A 19,306-nucleotide genomic window follows, 5' to 3' on the forward strand; every position below is an offset into this window, starting at 1 on the left:
AATTCAGTATATACTCTATGCAAATTACTGACATAATATTGTTTTCTAGATGTAAAGGAATTTGATGTAATGGCATTATTAAGTCATATGAATTGTGATTAGTATTTAATTGAATTGTGTTTTAGTGTATTTTAACTCCACTGGTGTGATGCATTGTGTTCTCATAATACATAGAATACATTATCTTATCCATAGTAATATTACAAAAACATAGGGATAATATTATACATACAGACTAATTTTAAAAGTTCAGAGATTTCTGGACCAATTAATCCTCTGGTATATTATTAAAGAGAAGATTTCAAAGTCCTATTTGTTGGAGCAAAATAAATCCCTTTTTCTTCTTTCACAACTGGCATTTTCTTTCCCTTTTTATACTTTTTTTTCCAATTTGCAGCACTTTTTGCATTGTGCTTTGAACATTATCATTGTCATTAAGGTATTTGTTGTTGAGCCCCACAATGGCTCACTTAAGGATGATAGGTCTCTTTATACAGTTTTTCGCGATCTTTCCTCTTGAACTAGCTTTTGTAGGTAAGATAAATTTTATCAATTATTTATTTTGGTTAGTTACAACTCCTCTATCTCCATGAGGTAGGGCTAAGGGTTCCGTACACTTTACGCTCCTTAGAGCTCACTTGTTGGATTACATTGGATCTGTTGTTGTTTTAGTTAGTCAAAAAAATTACTTAGTTGCGAGTGACATTGCAGCTGCGGTGGCAAGAAAACCAGGAGAACTTCTGGTGATAGAGGAGGTGATTGTGGCTCCACCTAAAGTCCATGAAGTTTGCCTAAAACTCATATGTACTTCAGGACTTTCTTGGATGCTTTCCAAGAAAATTGGGACACGGCGCTTTCGGGTACTTTCAGTTTATTCGCCTGTCAAGTTCTTTTGTCGGTTGTAAAGGGTTATTTTTAGAATACTTGATTGGTAGTAAATATTACTCCCTCCGTTTCGATGTAAGTATCTTATTTTCTTTTTAAGCCTGCTAAAAAAACATAGCTTTTTATATTTCGTAACTTTTTCATTCCAACATTCTACATGGAACATTTAAGCCTATAAGATTCAAAACACACTTTCTTTATCTTGCGTTATTAACTGAAGGGTCGTGGAGAGTTTTAGAGAAAATGTCCACGATTTAAAAGGAGGAGATTCAGTTGTCTCGATATTTCTGCCCAACTGTGCACAGTGTATACATTGCACATCCAAGAAGAGCGACACTTGTTCAACATATGCTTAAACATGGCACAAGTAGATTCACTACCGTTGATGGAGAAACTTCATACCATTTCCTGTCTCTATTAACTTTCATGGATACACTTTTGATTTTGTTTGCTATTTGATGGTTTTTAGTAAATGTAAAATGTGCAACATGATTAGATGTTCGGTTTTCAACTACATATTCTTCAGTTCGACTTGATATATGCTATGTTAAGTTGATTCAACCCAATGAGTGTATACATTTCAGTTGTTCCTAGGATCAAATCTTGATTGTTGTTTTATATTTCCTTTTTTTTTTTTATAGTTGAGGCCATCCACACTGCTTGTTTGACAACTCTTCAAAATCTTCAATCATTGCGCCCATGCGCAGTTGTCAGCGTTATTATATTGATGTTATGAAATTTTGGATTTTTTTAATTCAGAATTGCTATTCGCATATTTTGTTTTCCCGAGTAACAATTTGTGAATATTACCATACCAACATCAAGGGATTACAAACAAAGAGCCTGCAGTGTATAACCACCTCCTAACCGGTGATCAGCACAGCTAGACCTCAGAAAGTAGTAAAAACATACAAATTCTCTTTAACTACAAAGTTGTACCAAGAAAGTGCAGCTACAGGAAGTAGAGTATCACTTCTGGTATTCAATGTTGGTTGGAAATTTTTTTAACTTCGCTTGCAAATACTTCTCTTTGTTTATATTTCTTCTAAGTGTTTTTGGAGCAAAATCTCTCATGTAACTCCCTCTGTATCTGTCAAACTGTACACTCTGTTGTTGCAAAATGCTGTTATTTTTCGCCTGCCAGGTATAATAAAGTGTTGTTCCTCAGACAGCAGCTATTATTTCTTTCTTGAACCGACTTCATGTCCTTGTTTCTATCCATTGGAGAGTAGCACAGAATTGTAGTTCCAAGCTGCTGACTCAACTTCGTTCTAAGCTGTGTAATCCAATCAACTTAGTTCTAGTTATATATTGATATAAGTAATCAAGAACTTTGATGGGTGGGAGAGAGACAGATATGGAGGTTCTTTCAGTTAAAGTTGCAGAAGTAGATATCAAACATACTATGTTAACATTACTAAGGTCACCTCTACACTGAAAAAGTACTACCAGTACTAAAGAGGGAACTTATAAACTTTAAATTCTGAATCCGACATGGCTACTTAGCAATGGTGGATGTACCTAGGATACAAATAACATGTTCTACACACAAAGTACAACTATATAAGTAAGAAACAACAAAAACAGCTCCTTGCCTGCGATACATCTTTCCATGGGTAAAGAGCTTATCAATTTGTTCAAGCTCCTTCCTGATTTTCCAAGCCCAGCAACATCAGAGAACTTAACATTGATATTTATCTCTAATGAGGAACCCTTTCCTTCATTCTTCTTCGTCATCTTCAACGCTCTTAATTCCTTCCAATTCAGGGTTTTACTTTGTAATTTTCTAATGCAAATCGACTATTTGGTGGAGTGTTTCTTGCACTAAAATTTTCAATTAGAACGCCTGAAGCGAGAGGACTCCATGTGGGAAGACCAATTCCATAGTTGTTATAGATTGTTAGACAAAAGACACATGATAACAATAAAAGGAAACACTAAACAATAATTGAACAAACAAATCCATAAGAACATGATAAGTAAAACAAAGGCAAACGGAAGCACACATGCTTATCCAAAAAACAGTTCAGTTATATTATCAAAGCCTTTTAAAAAAAAATTAAAAATAGTAACCTAAAATCAGGTTACATGAAAATCTCTGAGATATACCTTCAGGCTGATAACAAAAATCCATTAGTGCACAGCTTTACTTAAGAAATATGCAACTGAAATTAAATAAGATAAAAATAAATTTCAATAGTGTGTTATCTGCATGACCAGCATGATCGTGAAGAGACACAGTTTTGCTTACAGTATAGACAAATTTCTTCACTAACTCTTGTTGAAATTTTAAGCATATTTTGTTGAAGCTTTTTGATACTGCTTGAGAACAATGGCAATGTAATCTGTTGATTCACATAGCCATGGTAAAATGAGCATTGATATTCCTAGTTAGGAGAGACATCTGCAAAGAGAGCATTCGTATTCCTGGTTAGGAGAGATGGCTGCAAAGAAAGTATCACTAAATAAATTGGTATCCACAGGTGATGTCTCAGTCAAATTGATATAACTATAGAGTTTAACTTGGAAATTTGGGTATATGTGAGAATTGATTCTATGATTGAATAGCAAAAGTGCTACTTAGTAGTAGAAACTCGGAGAGACAGACAGAGAGGGGACTCTTTCAGCTAACTCCTAGGATGAGAAGTAGGTCCCTGGAAAAGCCATCTCGATTGGTATCATTTGAATGCGAGTATAGGCCTGATTGAAGCATAAAAGTGAAATAATAATAATGAGAGGCTTTTGGATGTTGACGGTCATCTTACCAAATTCAACAGTTATGTCATTTTTCACTGTGGTGTTCTAGAACTAATCAATAAATGGTAGAATTAGGTTGGTATTAACCAGAGATTGTTGAAATAGAATTAATAATTTGAACATATCATAATATTGGTATTATATACATTCAGAAAATTAAAAGTAGTAAAAGAAAATATTACTCAAATTAAAATCTCACTTGGTAATTGTACAGATAGATTATGTAGAACTTCAGGAAAAATAATATTTTTTGAGAAAACTCGTTGATGGAGTAGGAAGGGATGAGTAAGTAGCAGTACTATAGGCAATACAAAATGGGCATATTGTTAGTTAACTGAATGCCTTTTCGATAATTTCATCATAAACAACGTTATATGTTGAGTGATCATCTTTACTATTTGACGTCAATGGCCTAATAAACAATTTCACGCCTTTTGAACTTTTAGCTCTAAATAAAGCCACATAAAGTTGACCATGGAAAAAAACAGGCTCACACAAATAAATTCCAACATAATCTAAAGTTTAACCTTGAGCTTTATTTATAGTCATAGCAAAACATAATCATATTGAAAATTGTGTTCTTTTGAAAGGAACTGACAAATTTTCATCGCTGAAGCTGATAGTGGTATGCGAGGAATAAAGATATGTTTGTTTTGAAAATCACCGCTAGCAATTTTATCACTTATAACTTGTGTTTTAAAATTACAACACGTTAATCGTGTACCATTACATAAACCTTCGGAGGGATTTAAATTTCGTAATAACATCACTGGCAATTTTCTTTCAAAGTTAAATCTATAAGGTGGCAAATTAGCGGGATTTATAGTATGTAGATAATCTTCAAATTGACTTTGATCGTTTGGTTCAATAGTTTCATCAGTTGCAATAAATGATTTTGCAGTATTCGGAAATTTTGATATAAGCATATCATTTATTTCATGAACATAATCATTTTTTGTTGTTAAAATAACACGGGAAGCTAAAGAAGAAGAGTTATGAAATAACAAATTTATATTAGGATATGTTACCTTGAATAATTCATCTAGAGATTGTTCTTCAGTAGTAAAAGGAATGATCAAAGATTTGGGAATTTCAACTTTGTCGTTGGAGTTAAGTTTTTCTTTTCCATTTTCAATTCTCATTAGGTACTCAGAAAAAGCTGGATCTGTTCTTGCATGCATATTTTCTGATAAGTGTAACTTTTTTAGTTGGTTCCAGATTTGTGATATAGTAAAGTTTGTGAAATGAAATCATCTTTTTTTCCATTTCGAACAACAGGAAGAGTTTGTCTAAAATCACTGCCTAAAAGCAACAACTTTTCCACCAAAGAGTATCTTCGTATCCATTAGATCTTTCAAGAGAAAATCAAGAGCTTCAATAGTTTTTCCTTTAGCCATTGATGCTTCATCCCATACAATTAATTTTGCATCTCGAATTAAGGAGGCAAGTGAACTTTGTTTGCTGAAATTATAATTAATATTTTCATCAACATCAATAGGTATTTTAAAGCGTGAATGAGCAGTTAGTCCTCCAGGAAGAATGGAGGCTGCGACACCGGAACTTGCAGTTGCTAATGCAACAAATCCTTTTGATCTTATCGTTGCTAATAGACTTCGATATAAGAAACTCTTACCAGTTCCTCCAGGTCCATCAATAAAGAAAGCTCCTGCTTTATTTGAAAAAACTCTATCAATTATTAAGGTATAAGCTCTTCTTTGTTCTATATTAAGTTTTTTTTTCTAATAACAGATCTTCTTCGAAAACTCTTATATTTCTCTCAAAATGAACATCTTTTGTTTCTTTGGCAGTTGCAGACGCTTTAATATTTTCTGGTATAAGCTTGTACTCATTAATATCATGTCCCATTGAGTGTAATTCATCATTAATATGATCTAAAACTCGATGCCGAATATCTTTAAGTTCAATGTTTCCTAAATTTTTAAAATGTTCTGACATAGAGTCTTCAAATTATTCCCATAATTCTTTAGAATTGATAGGATTACAATACACTAATAACGTAGCTAATAATCTTCTCAAACTATATGGTAATTGATAGCTCACGGCTTCGGTCATACAATCAATCAAACTATTATCACAATGTAGTAATCCTTTTTTTTCTGCCGATTTTCTAGAAGTAGAACAATATTTATCGTCGACTTTAAGAAGATCTCTATGTGACTTTGGCGCTCGTACATTCATTAATAATAATCTAAGATAATATCTTTCTCTTTCTGTTGGATGACATGTCACAATGCGAACGATAACTGAACGTTATTTTCGGCGTGTTCACATTTTATATGTGTTTGACCATACAAAATATTCAAGAAATTCTTTGTATAATAGTTTAAGTTCTTTTGCGTCTTTATTTTTGTTTGGTTCATTATAAAGAATTCAGTTAGCATTGTTTTTCTAATCATTGAATTTTTTATAATTGAATTTATACTTTGACCACTTTTAAAAGAAACATATTGTTGGTCCTCAAGTTGTAATTGAAGATGGTAAACACTTGGTGTCATCTCGCTAATAGGGAAACCAAATAAGCGCCATGTAGCTTTGGATGGAGATACCCACCGAGCAAATTGGTAATTTTTTATTTCATCAATTTCTGTTTGTTTACCATGTTCATGCATATAAAAAGTAATTTTATCGTGTCCTTTACAAATATATTTGTAAAAATATTTTAGAACTTTGATGTCAGAGCATATTTCAACATTCATATGACAGTTAAATTTACCAAATAAAAATGAATTGTCTGTCACCACCCATGAATTATCAAGAAATTGTTTTCTAACCTTTATAGTATGTCCTGTCTGTCGTCTTTTATAAGTTGGATATGAGTTTTTCCCTTTTGATGTTCGCTCAACAAAGTCTCTAGGATAATGAAATTTACAATATTCATTTTTCATACATGGATTTGTAGGATTTAAGTGGCCACAAGGACCATGAATCATATGATGTACAACAACTGAATGTAAGCCTCTTTATTGGAATCGGGTAATTCAGCACGAATAAATTTATCATAAGACTCTGGTGTTAATAGTTTGTATTCATTAGCAAGAATTATAAGAAAATGTGCATGTGGTAGACCGCGTTTCTGAAATTCTATACTGCAAATAAAAGCAGTAACTTTTCCAAATACATTTCTCTTTAGTATATCAGTTTTTATTTCCTCAACTTTGACAGTACTTTCGAAACGTACTAAGTACATGGGGTTAATGCAATAAGTAAAATCAACATAAATTATAAGCTTAAAACATGCATTCTAAGTATAAATAGACCCATCGAGACTATATTATCTGATGGAAAAAAGTAACAGATAGGGCATGTTCTTGGTAATACGTCGAGCAATCGAAAAGAGGCATGAGATGGACTCCATTCAAAGGTATCCAAATGACAAACTGCAGCAGAAGGTGTTGTGTCTTTGTCTTTTTGTTAAATAAAAATATAGATCAATTAGGACATAGTAAATAAGAAGGAAAGCATCTCAATTCAAAGAGAAGGAATATTTATAACCACCAAATAAAGTGATAATTGAAGCACAAAAAACATATAGTAACGTGAATTGAAGGATAAGGAACTAGTGAGAAAAATGCTACTTCTATCGCCTACTGGTAAGGAAAGAGTAACAAGTATAGTGTGGCAAAGTATCATCAAGCTTAACCCACAGGAAGGTGAGAGCACAAAAATCTATATATTTAACTTTTATCCTAATTTGGGACCTATACACTATCTTATCTAAGATCATGTCTTTAATAAGCTTAAGATGATGCTTTGCAATTATAGTTTTGACAACAAACAGGGCAAAACTCTGCAAAAGCCTCGTCAGTTCTATTCAATCGTTCAGAAGTGTTCAATCGTTGCTAGCTAGTTCAAAGTTATTTCAGTAACTCCAATATCCAGTACTACCAGCGGTGCACTCGAGTTTTTAAATCAATTGGTTTAGCAACTGGTGTTGAATGTATGTACAAATAGTTGACTTCTCAAGGGCAAATCCAGTATTATAGTTAGAGGTTCAACAGAAAGCAAGCATTTAAGCTAAAATCGTGTATTTATGTTAAAAAATCACTTAAAACGCAGGCGAATGTAGTAAGTTTCCGCTATGCGCAGGTGCAAGGAAGGGCTGGATCACAAAAGTTTATTATATGTAGTCGTACAAGGTTGTTTTCACGGTTCATTATCTATAAGTAAATTATTTCCTGATTTCGCCCCTACTCTTCATCAAGAAAAACTTGAATTAGAAACATTACTATAAAATCAATTAGTTGACTGTCCAATATGAATTAATTGTATAGAGTTATAGTAAGAATGTCTAATATAATCTTGATAAGCTACTGAGTTTCAAACCATATCTTTTGAGGCAAATTTAAAAGGCCAATTTAGATTTCAGATGATCAATTTTTGTATAAAGAACAAAGGCACTATAGTATAGATGCGAAAAATTCAAACCAACAACAAAACGCTAAAAATAGCATGATAAAGTATATTAAGAACTGTAAATGAGAAACCTGATGAGTTGGTTGTGGAACAGTGGTCAGCACGTCGTGTTTCACTGTTTTGTGGAACTCATCGCAATCACTTATTGTGACTGTACTCTTCTCATAGGTAAGGATTTTCAGTGTGTTTGTGAGCTTTTTCGTTGAGCTGGATGAATATCTAGTCAGCATAGCCTAAAAAGATGAACAAGCATAGTATCAAGATTTCGAAAATAATTTTTACAAATCAAGTATCATATGTACAGATAACAATAGTTTGAATGTTGTACTACTCTAAAAAGAAATTCAAAAGAATAATTAATAGTTTATGCAGAATATCAGGATAGTTAGGTATCTACACTCAGATATAGTATGTTCTATGTAGAGGAATAAAAGTAGAGGTACCTGCGGAGCAATATTAAATTAGTTTGTATAACTTTGCTGAGCTTCAATGTAACTTTCTACCAAGAAGCAGCACTGGAAAGTATTTGGTTCCACTCAATGATTTATGATTTATTTAGGCCAATGCTTTTTGAATGATTTCTTTGTATACTATATTGTACGTTGAATGATCATCATCGTCATCTACTGTAGATGGTCGAATTAGCACTCTTACACAATTGGAACTCTTTGCTCTTGATAGGGCTACGTATAATTGTCCGTGTGAAAAAACAAGCTCTCGTAAATAAATTCCAACAAAGTCCATCGTTTGACCTTAAGCTTTATTTATTGTCATAGCAAAACATAATCGTAAAGGATATTGCATTCTTTTGAAAGGAACATGTAATTTTTCATCTGCTGACGACAACAACAGTATTCTCGGAATAAATACATGTGTATTTTGAAGTCTCCACTTGCAACTGTAGCACTTATAATATGTTTTTGAAGATCATTACAAATAAGTCGAGTACCATTGCATAATCCTTCACAAGAATTTAAATTTCTCAATAGCATAAGAGGACAATATTTTTTTAATGTTAATCTATGAGGAGGTAAACCAGCAGGATGTAAGGCGTGTGTAGAAAATCTTCATATTGACTTTGATCATTTGCTTCAATAGTTTCATCAAATGCAACATATGTTTTAGCATCACCAGGAAATTGAGATATAAGTAAATTATTCATTTCATCAACAAAGTCATTTTTGTTGTCAAAATTACTCGTGAAGTGAGGGAAGATATATTAGAGAAAGAAGTATGAAGATCTGGATAAGTTACTTTAAACAGGAGATCTAACGATTGATTTTCAGAAATGAATGAAATAACGAAATAATCTGGTATTTTAATTTTATCATTGTTATGTGTTTTTTCTGTTCCATTTTCTATTCTCAACAAATATTCATAGTATGTAGTATCTGTCTTTGCTCGCATATTCTCAGATAATCGTAATTTTTTGAGTTGATTCTAAATTTCAGAATATAATAAACTTTCTCGAATAAAATTATTTTTCTTTCCACTTCGAACCACAGAGAGAGTTTGTCTAAAATCACCACCAAATACAATCAATTTGGCATCACGTAGCTGCACGGGAACTTTGTTTACTGATGTTACATGAAAATTTCTCATCTATTTCAATAGAAAACTTAAAATGGTAGTAAGCAGTTCGACCTCCGGGGAGAATGGAAGCTGCAACACCCGAAGTTGTTGTTGCTAAGGCAACAAAACTTTTTGATTGCACAACAGCTAATAAAGCTCGATATAAGAAAGTTTTACCAGTTCCCCTAGGTCCATCAATGCAAAAAGCTCCTGATTTGCTGGATAATACTCTATTAAGAACTGTATCATATGCTATTTGTTGTTGAGTATTTAGTTTTTTCTGTAGCAACAAATCTTCTTCTTTAACAATGATATTTCTCTCAAATAGACAACCATTGGCTTCTTTAATAGATGCTGAAGATTTTATTTTCTCTGTAATCAGTTTATATTCATTGATATCATGTCCCATTAAATGCAGAAAGTCATTGATATAATTTAAAACCGTATATCTAATATCTTTGGTATTTATGTTCGGTAACATTTTAAAGTCCCCTGACATTGGGCTTTCAAATTGTTTCCAAATTTCTGCTGGATTAGTAGGATTACAGTAGATCAATAACATTGCAAATAAACGCCATAAACTATAAGGCATTTGGTAGCTAACAACTTCAGATATACATTCTATCAAATTGTTATCACAATGTGACAAACCTATTTTTTCTGCAGACTCCCTAAATGTATTACAATATTTACCATCCACTTTAAGTAAATCTTCATACGATTTTGGTCCTCTGACATTCATCAATAATAATCTAAGGTAATATCTTTCTCTTTCTGTTGGATGAGATGTTACAATACGACCAATAACAGAACATTATTTTCGACGTGTCTACATCTTATATGTTGGTGACCATATGAAATATTCAAGAAATTCTTTATATAATAATGATAGTTGTATAGCATCAAGATTCATTGTATTTATGGCGAAGAATTCAGTTAACATTGTTTTTCCCACCATTGAATTATTTAAAATTTTATCCACTTTGTCGACACTTTTAAAAGAAACAAATTGTTGTCCTTTCAAATGTAATTGAAGATAGCATATAGCTGGAGTCATCTCACTTATTGGAAATCTAACTAATCGCCAAGCTGCCTCAGGAGGTGAAACCACCTACTTGATTGATATTCTTTTATTTCATCAACATCTGTATTTATATCACTACTATGTATTTGGAAAGTAATTTTGTCATGTCCTTTACAAATATATTTATAGATGTATTTGACAACTTTGATATCAGAACAAACTTCGACATTCATGTGACAATTGTACTTGCATAACAAAAAAGGGTTATATGGAACAACCCATGAATTGTCTAGGAAGAAACCATTTTTTTTAATACATTCTGTGATTTTTCTTCTATATATTGGATATGAATTTTTCCCTTTAGATGTTTGTTCAGCAAAATCTTTGGGATATTTGAATTTACAATAACCTTTTTTTTTTCATACAACTATTCGTGGGGTTTATTTTACAACAAGGTCCATGTATCATATGTTTAATAACAAGCAAATATAAGTTATGATCTTTTGCATTATCAGGTAATTCAGCACAAACAAATCTATCATAAGCTTCAGGAGTCAATAGTTTGTGCTCAGTAGAAAGTATAATGAGAAAATGAGCATGAGGAAGACCACGTTTTTGAAATTCTATAGTATACATAAAAGCAGCAACTTTTCCAAAAATTTGATTCTTCAATATGTCCTTTTTTAATTCTTCTACCTTTGCTTTGAATATCCTACTAACTAAATCCGACCTATTTTGGACCTCATCAACGAATATTAGATGTTGTTTTATTTTTGGCCATGATGGATTACAAGTCATAGTTATAAACAAGTAAGGTTTACCAAAATGTTGTACTAATGCAATAGCATCCATATATCGTCGACACATATCTCTTGGTCCTCCTATAAAAGTAACAGGAAAGTTTTTCTTTCCAATTTTGGAGGCTTCTCTTTCTCCAGATTTTAAAATATCAAGGATTCCTTGCAATACCTCAATTCTAAATAAATCTTGGTTGAATGAGAAAAAGTCTAATCTTTGTGTTTCCAACTTTATGTATACGTCTACTATAAATTGTTGTAATATTCTTCCACAATGTAATATTTTATTTGTTTCATTTTCTCTCATTTGGAATTTATAGCAATAATACTCACGACAAGATATTGTATCTTCTTTTCGTTCCCTTTTTTTTAGTGAGGTAGCTTACATTTCAAGAAATTGATCTATTGAATACATATTTGATATACTGGGCAACTGTTCATGCTCACAATGAGCTCTACCTCAAGTCACACTATTTGTTCGGATAATTCTTTTGATTCCACAGTGCCGTCCAATTCTCTCCATATGGAAACAATAATGGCTACTATAATGGGTCATAACATCCATAGTAATAATTTACTAACTGAGTTTTGTTACTATGAGTATAAATTCTAATACGAGGCGCAGAAATAGAGTGTTTTGAATTTTCTTTAATCCATATTGTTGCAATCTCTGAGGCAGTAGGTAAGTTATAAGTTCTTTGATGTAAGGTTGAATCACATCTAAGTGCAATATAAAAATTTGATATGTCTGAAATATTTAGAAGAGATCGGACGAAAATACTGTATGGATTCACTTTTCATATGTTCATCAATTTCTGCACTATTGATTTGCTAACTTTACCTGAGCAAGCCATTCTATTAGCAAGTTCATTATCATTATCATAAAAGTATAATTGTAAATTTCGGGGCTTCTCATTTTAAGGAACCAAATCATCTATAAAATGATACATTTTTCCTTGAACCTTGAATGTATAAATACCCGAGTTTCTTTTTGCTGGCTCTTTATCATATTTAACACCAAGTGAAGTGAACGCAAACATATTATTGTATGTTCTAATGTAAGTGCGAAAGTTTTCGGATTTCTAAGTTTTTCAAAGTATAGGTTGGATAATTCAGTCGGCATTTTATGTGATGTTAATCTTATTGAACCACTACTACAGCAAAATCCTGGAGGCTCATATTCAAACCTTTTTGCATTACAATATTGACAGTTCGAAACCCTTTTTAAAGTGACGTAGTCACTTCGTTGCTCAATTGTAGCTAGATATAGCTTTTTGATGCATCGATTATCTGAATTTTAAAAAACTATCATTAGATAAAAAAGAGTGCCAATGCAATGGGAAAATAAATGATATTGTACTACAAGATTTGTATGAACCTTTGGTGGCGAGGGTTTGGATATTTTGGTTAGATGTGCTACAAGTGCCTCCTTACATGCAAACAAACATATATCACAAACAATAATTCATACAAAATATATCTGTGGGGGAAATATAGTATCGAGGCAAACTTACCATTTTCATGAATCACAAACAGGCTATGTATATCTTTTGTTTTTTCTAGATTAGCATGAAACGCAGTCAGACGTGGTTGATGGCGGACCTCTGGTACAAATAACAGCTAAGATATTTAAAGTAGGCACCGGTTTTGGTAACAGTAAAATATTAAGTACGACAACGTAAAAGTATGTGGTATATAAATGTGAGTTATAATATCACCTCTTTCATGAAGTGATGGCAATTCTCTTATGGGAAGAGTTGTTCGTTTTTGAAGCTCTGGGTTGTACCAAGGAGATGTTGGCTGGTTTGATGTATTTCCTAATATAGAAATAGTCATCCTCTGTAATAAAGTAGGCATAATACATCACAATGGAAGAATGTAATGTGAAGGCGAAGTTACCTATTTCATAAATCACAAAAGGGCTGCATATGTGTTTTCCTTTTTCTAGATTATCATGCGATGTAGTTACATGTGATTGAGGGTGGACACCTGGTACCAAGAACAACCAGAGTGTTTAGAGGATGAAATTAATTGTTAGTATGTGCGAGAAAAAACATCAAAAACCACAATATAATGGCTATTATAATATCACCTGCTTCAGCTGGTAGAGATGATTCTTGTATGGTAAGGGCAGTTTGTTTTGGAAGACCTGCTTTGCAACAGAATGATATTCATTCTTGAGGGACAATGGCAACTGGATTTTGAAGGTTAGACCTAGCGGAAGCTTTTGTTTTCATACGCCGTGCCAACAACAATTGTTCTTTTCTATCAGCAGATATGCGGCTATATGTATCACGGCACTTGAGTTGTGCCATATCTTTCATTTTTGTTGTGTATAAATATTTGTTTGATTCATTTGAATCCATCCGGTATTGACGTTGAAATTCCCCCTTTTTTTAACCTATAGATGTTTATAGTCCAAGTCAGTAATGAGATATTATAGAAAGCACATAAATTATCTTCAATACTTTCCAACTTAAATTACTTAATCAAAAAAATGCACAAAATTAACAAAACCTAGAAAATTCAAATTATCGCAGGATCAAATAATTTAAATCCAAAAGAGGAAAAACAAATTATTAATAACAACAACTAGGAATAATAAAATCAACCACTCCTTGAAAAAAAACTGCAAAAAACTGATTAATGCAAAGTCTGTTTCTTTGAGGAATTAACTGAAACTTTCACAATTCGAAACTAACTTTATAATATAAAGAATTATTTCGTGTAGCTACTAATTTGACAGGTGGACAATGAATTCATTGCCAAGGAAAAAGCAATTACATCCGATTGTTTAAATTTTCCTTTATCTCTCAGGTGCAACTTTTTTACTCTTTTAGAATTTAGAAGTACATTTTTGCAGTTAGCCACATTAGGGATAACAAGTTATGATCTTTTTGTGTAGCAAAAACAAACTGGCATAACTGAAATTGGGCATAGGAAGATCCATAATTTTCTCAGCAACTTCTATTTCATCTATACTTTCTTCAATCAACTTTTGTACTTCGACTTCGGATTAATTAATAAATCCAAATCGATCTTCGACTCAGCATAACACTCTAGCCGATCCTGTGCACTCATACGAACAACAGATTTCACTCTTTTTGTAAACTTACTACTACTAACAACTTCTTCTTTAGGAAACACACGCAGTTCTACAAGAAAATATATTTTGTTGGGCTTCAGCTCCTGTTCTTACTCTAATGGCTTAGCCCAAGTCCTATATTTCATGACTTGTTCATATTACAGTAGAATATGGGCTGAGTAGTCTTTAACTATGTCCGAAGTTGTTATTGGTGTGTTCTGTTTCAACATTTCGCCGTTAATCTTCATCACGTTTGTCTTCTTATTGTTTCCTCTTATGTTGTTCCCCATTCTCTCTCTCTTTCTTTTCCAGCAAAATATTAGATTTGTTTTGGATTATGGTTGCTCCACTTATATTGTGGTAAAATTATATGGACCAGGAAGTAAATGCAAAGTCTGTTTCTTTGGGGAATTTTGTCATACACGTAGTGTCAAAACAGGCACTAAATTTTCTGTGGACTAAATTGATACTATCAAGAGAAAACAAATATATACAGGATGAAATCAACTCATAAATATGATCGAAAAAAAGAACCATTACCTGAAAATTTTGACAATTCGAAACTAACTTTAGAATATAAAGTCATTTCGTATAGCTATAAATTTGACAAGCCGACAATGAATTCGCTGCCAAGGAAAAAGCAATTACATCCTATAAAAAGAAAAGACACAACAAAGCTCTACTAAATCCTTACAAAAATCCAAGACAATCATCATCAGAGAAAGGAAAAAGAAAATATATCAAAAATAACTTGAAACAAAACATGGAGAACATTATTATGAGACATTGGAAGAAATTATTACCTTCACCAATTGAAGAAATCGAAAAGAACAGAGATGAATGATGAAGAAGATATGCAAGAGTGGTGAAACGATAGATATGAGTGTGAATCATATACGTGGAAGAACCTTATACATTTATCCTATTTGAAATGACGAAATTGCCCTTAAATCTGCCAGGCGGGCATGTTGACCAGCTGCCTGGTTCAGATGCTTCATTCCCACTTATAATATAAGGTAACTAAATAAATATTGACTGTCAATCTTTTGAATTTTTCGTAAGAAAGACCTCGTAGGCTTCGAAAAAGTTGACCTTTTCTGTTAAAGAAGATTAGTTTCTTACGGTTAGAGAAGTGTGTTGTACATGTGCTTAATGTCAAGCCATCAATCGATATAAAATATATATAAAAAAATTTATTTGAAAATAGAAATTGATTCGAAAAATTGAAAATAGGTTACTTTATGAATTCAACCATGCATGAAGTATCTGTATTTTGATCGTTTCTTATGGCGTGAACTATCACATAAAGGATAATAACAAAAATAATAAATAGTAATAGATCAGAAATTACAATAAAATAATATAATTAGACCTAATTTTTACATAAAAATTTCTCAAAGTCCGATCAAAGATTTATCTGTCAATTGTAAACTACAGTAAAAAAATACTCAGAATAATACGATAAACCCTAACCTCTACAAAAAAATTCTTAAAGCCCGATCGAACGTTCATCTACTAACCATATTAATAAAGAAAAATACAAATAGTAACCGAATAGAAACTACAATAATTGATATTTTAGAATAATACTATCAGCCTAACTTTAACACGAAAAAATTCTCAAAGTCCGATCGAATATTTATCTATAATATAGATTTGACTAGAACAGAAATTACAATAAAATAATATGATAATTGCGATATTAGAATAATATGATTAGACCTAACCTTTTATAATTATAGACGACATCTTCAAAGATCATTGAAAGGATAGTTACAAGAATATCTAAACTCAAATTATGGGCCTGTTGAAATCAAAATAAAAAGACATACGTTGTGAGTGCTATTGTATTGTCATAAAAAGAAATAATCTTAATTATAGAAGTCGAAAATCTTTTCATCTAAGAAAGAAATTACCTAAATATGAAAGATTTTGGTTTTGAAAGTAAAAGTCAGTTACGTATCAAATTATTTATAAAACTGTCTTACCTTTTTTTACTTAAATTTTATAAGATTAATTACCTACAAACATTTTCGTAAGACTTTAACCGTGATATCACTAATTGGGTCTTCTTTTTCTTTTGGTACTAGTTGGCTACGTTATGTACGGTCCAATGTTGATCCTTAAAAATTCTATTTTATGTCTAATTCTATTATTTTATTAAAACATTCACTTGATTGGTTGATAAATTCTAAGTTAAGCATATATTATTATATTTAGATTGATGAAATTTATATAACAATATATTAAGTTGTTCAAATTTTTATGGCATTGATAGTCAATTATATTTTTTAAATAATTTTAAATTTTTAATTATTGTGATTTTTAATATTTTCTCTCCTATTCTACTAATAATTAGATGTGACATAGTAAAATTAGTATAAAAAATACTTGTGATTATTTTTAAGTGGTCTCATATAAGACTTCAAGTTAATTAAAAGCATCAAGAGTTAGTTTATCATTTTATATCTATTTTATATTTTTTATTAAATATTATTAATTTTTTAATACTTAAATGACTTATAAAAATTAATTATGGGTGATATAGTCAAATCACAGTTGAAGTAGCTAAAACAATCATGTCATAAATGTCTATTTTAGTTTTTTTATTAAATATTATTAATTTCTTAATACGTAAATGACTTATAATAATTAATTAGGGGCAATATAGTAAAATCACGGTTGAAGCAGCTGAAGTAGACATGTCGACCATGAGCAGCCTGCTCCAGCTGCTTCATTCTCACTTATAAATTTTTTAAGTTGTTACCTATTATAATTGATAATACTTTTTTGGCATTGTAATTTAATATTTTAAGATTTTAGTTATTATAATTTATAATACTTTCCTTGCTCAAACTTTTGTGGAATTGATAGTCAATTATATTTTACAAATAGTTTAAGTTTGTAATTATTGTGATTTATAGTACTTTTTCTTCCATTGCAATTTAAACAACACAGATAAAATTTTGAGAGTCAACCAAATATTACTATTGAAGTAGCGAAGCAGATATGTATTAAATGACTCATAATAACTAACTAAAAGTGATATAGAAAATTTGCTATGAAAAAACTTGAGAAAAAATTTAAGTGGGTCTCATATAAGATGCCAAATTAATTTAAAGTATCGATATTTAATTTACCATTTTATGTCTGTTTTTTTTATTTTTATTAAATATTATTAATTTTTTAATACTCAAATGACTTATAATAATTAATTAGGAATCATATAGTAAAATAACGATTGAAGCAGCTGAAGCAGACATATCACAATATTTATTTTATTTTTTATTAAATATTATTAATATTCTAATACTTAAATGTCATATAATAATTAATTAAGGGTGATATAGTAAAATTATGGAGCAAGTAGACAACTGGAAGCAGGCATGACAACCGCCAACTGTCTGCTTGAGGTGGCTGCTAACTCGCTCTTCTACATCGAAGCTTGTGCCAGCACGAACCCAATAAATGTTACCTTTTTATCTCAATTTATGTGGTACATATAAAATTTGAAAAGTCAATAATTTTTTTTTTTGTATATTTTTAAATATTTTACGTTATTAGTTATTGATGTATAGTACTTTTACATAATTTTTTTAGATATTATATGTTAACTCTTTCTGTTCCAATTTATGTGACACTGATGAAATATTTGAGAAAGTCAATCAAATTTATTATATAGTTTTAAATATTTTAAGTTGTTAATTATATTATGATTTATACGACTTTCTATGTAATTTTCAAGTAATATCCTTCTATCCCAATTTATAGGAAATAAATTATTAATTATTGTAATTTATAATATTTTTTACACAATTTTCAAACATATAACAAGTTTAATGAAATAATTAAATTAAAATTTAGAGAATCAATTGCATTTTAAATATATTTTTAGATTTTTTAAGTGGTTAGCTATTGTAATTTATAATACTTTTTTGACATTTTAATTTACTATTTTAAGTTGTTAACTATTGTAATTTATTATACTCTCCTTATTCAAACTTTTGTGTCATTGATAGTCATTTATATTTTAAAAATAATTTAAGTTTTTAATTATTGTGATTTATAATACTTTTTCTTATAGTCCAAATTTAAGCGGCGCTGATATAATTTCAAAAGTCAACCAAATATCACGATTGAAGTAGTGGAGCAAACATGTCTTAAATGATTCATAATAACTAATTAAAAGTGATATAGCAAAATTGTTAGAAAAAAATACTTGTGAAATTTTTTTTAACTAGGCCTCATTAAGATGTCAAATTAATTTAAAACGTCAAGAGTTAATTTATCATCTTATGTTTATTTTACCTTTTTATTAAATATTATTAATTTTTTAACACATAGATGACCTAATTTAAGGGTGATATAGTAAAATTACGGTTGAAACAACTAAAACAGACATGTTATAAATGTCTATTTTACCTTTTTTTTTTATTAAATATTATTAATTTTCTAATATCTAAATAATATATAATAATTAATTACGGATGATATAGTAAAATTACGGAACAAGCAGGCAGCTAAAAGTAGAATTGAAAACCACCAGCTGCCTGCTTTTAGCTGCTTGCTATTCACGCTTTCCCTTATTATATAAGAGGGAGTTGGCCAAAGCACAGGCCTCTCCGTGACATGTCTGTATCACTAGATGAGGGGCATTTTGGTCGTTTTGTTGTTTAGCTGAGTAATATTGCTTCTTATATAACGCGTGGACTACAATTTTTGTTGCCATTGCTTCTTTGAATTAAGCTTCTG

General features: G+C 30.9%; 1 long non-coding RNA gene across 5 annotated transcripts; it reads right to left on the reverse strand.

The window, feature by feature from the left end:
- Positions 1-1,669: 1,669 nt before the first annotated feature.
- LOC107842652 lies at positions 1,670-15,433 on the reverse strand. Of its 5 annotated transcripts, none has more exons than XR_007044936.1 (8): positions 15,358-15,419; positions 15,095-15,180; positions 13,562-13,870; positions 13,369-13,458; positions 13,188-13,286; positions 12,984-13,073; positions 8,148-8,309; positions 1,670-3,289 (listed from the first exon to the last, which is right to left on the reverse strand). It is a non-coding gene; the product is annotated as an uncharacterized LOC107842652 (long non-coding RNA). The 5 variants fall into 5 exon arrangements; XR_007044938.1 differs by having other exon boundaries at positions 1,670-2,161; positions 15,095-15,205; positions 15,358-15,399; XR_007044934.1 differs by having other exon boundaries at positions 15,095-15,205; positions 15,358-15,399.
- Between the last annotated feature and the right edge of the window lie 3,873 nt (positions 15,434-19,306).

Source organism: Capsicum annuum, chromosome 9 (genome assembly GCF_002878395.1).
Source record: "Capsicum annuum cultivar UCD-10X-F1 chromosome 9, UCD10Xv1.1, whole genome shotgun sequence".
NCBI classification, from domain to species: Eukaryota; Viridiplantae; Streptophyta; class Magnoliopsida; order Solanales; family Solanaceae; genus Capsicum; species Capsicum annuum.